This window comes from Octopus bimaculoides, chromosome 2 (assembly GCF_001194135.2).
Source record: "Octopus bimaculoides isolate UCB-OBI-ISO-001 chromosome 2, ASM119413v2, whole genome shotgun sequence".
Lineage (NCBI taxonomy): Eukaryota > Metazoa > Mollusca > Cephalopoda > Octopoda > Octopodidae > Octopus > Octopus bimaculoides.
Genome location: NC_068982.1, coordinates 69,478,710 through 69,480,060, shown reverse-complemented (window position 1 = coordinate 69,480,060; position 1,351 = coordinate 69,478,710). Strand labels below are relative to the sequence as shown.

Genomic DNA, 1,351 nt, shown 5'->3' with positions numbered 1-1,351 from the left:
CGGGCATATAACCCCATTTCAAAATGTCATCCGATAATCACTCCGGAAAGGAATATTCGGATAGAATGGGGCTTGCTAAAATTAGGCCGAAACAGCTGTAAGATTAAACTTCTGTTCATCCTCTAATTCCTTATGTACTTCTATATGTAAACCATGTTGGCAAAATAACATAGTCTGCCATAGACACCTGTGCTTTGGTTCTTTCTTTCTTTTTCTTTCTTTTTTTGTCACTTTTGAATTCAACGGGATACACCGTCTGCAAGTAGTTAGGTTCAGCATATTATCCTTCATTTTCTAATTGTTATACAAATTTGGGGTAAAAACCTCCACTTTTACCCGCTCCCATTGATTGCACCTAGTATAGCAATAATTGGGTACCCTCCCATCAGTATACTGGATAGATACTATCCCTTAGTGGGTTGAACCCCCAACCCCTAACTCTCTCACGTTATATATATATACACACACACACATATGTACATATGCACACATATATATACATATATACACACACATATATACATACACATATGTACATACACATATATACATACACATATGTACATACACACATATATATATATATACACACATACATAGATATATGTAAATACACATACATCTCGGTATGCCTAAGCAAAATATTAAAATATATATATATACATATGTACACACACACAATTACATACATTTATATACATATATATATATATATATATACAAACACATATAAATATATTTGTCATATGTAATGATTGTGACTTTGTCCTGTTAAAAGAGACAAGATAGGCGTGATTCCATTGTAGAATATTTTTGAAATCTCTGTTCATGGGAGTCAGGGTAGGTCTTTTGGAAGCAATATTTATAGATATAAATATCACATTTTGGAACTGACAGATGCATTCCAGTACAAATGACTTTTTCAAGCAACTGAGGTGTATTTCACCCTAGTTAAGGCCAGGCACAAGGACCTACCAAAGCTAATGCAAGCATTTGTTCCCCATTAACTTCGGTTGGATCTCACTTTCAAGTTGTGCACGTCTCTGTCAATGACATTAATGAAGTTGGATAATCTTCGCCCTTTATTAGAATAATGATGTCTCCAAAATATATCATTTAGTATGAACTGCTGTTCAGCTCAATAGCAGTAACCGAATGTAGTACCATGCAGTCTTATGCCACTTAAACAAGACTTTGGTAGATGCTTACCCCACCAAGACCACAATTCCTGTGCACAGATATACACCACTGGTATCAAATTTATCGCCTGGTGATACTGCGTAAGAAATACCAAACGGATTTTCTAGACTAGCATGTACTGGAGAGCTTTTTTTTTTTTTTTTTTTTGGTG

General features: G+C 34.7%; 1 protein-coding gene across 4 annotated transcripts in view; it reads right to left on the bottom strand.

The window, feature by feature from the left end:
* LOC106871802 (survival motor neuron protein) overlaps positions 1 to 1,351 on the bottom strand; it is a 21,259-nt gene that overhangs the window by 18,756 nt on the left and 1,152 nt on the right. The gene's annotated exons all lie outside the window — the stretch shown is intronic.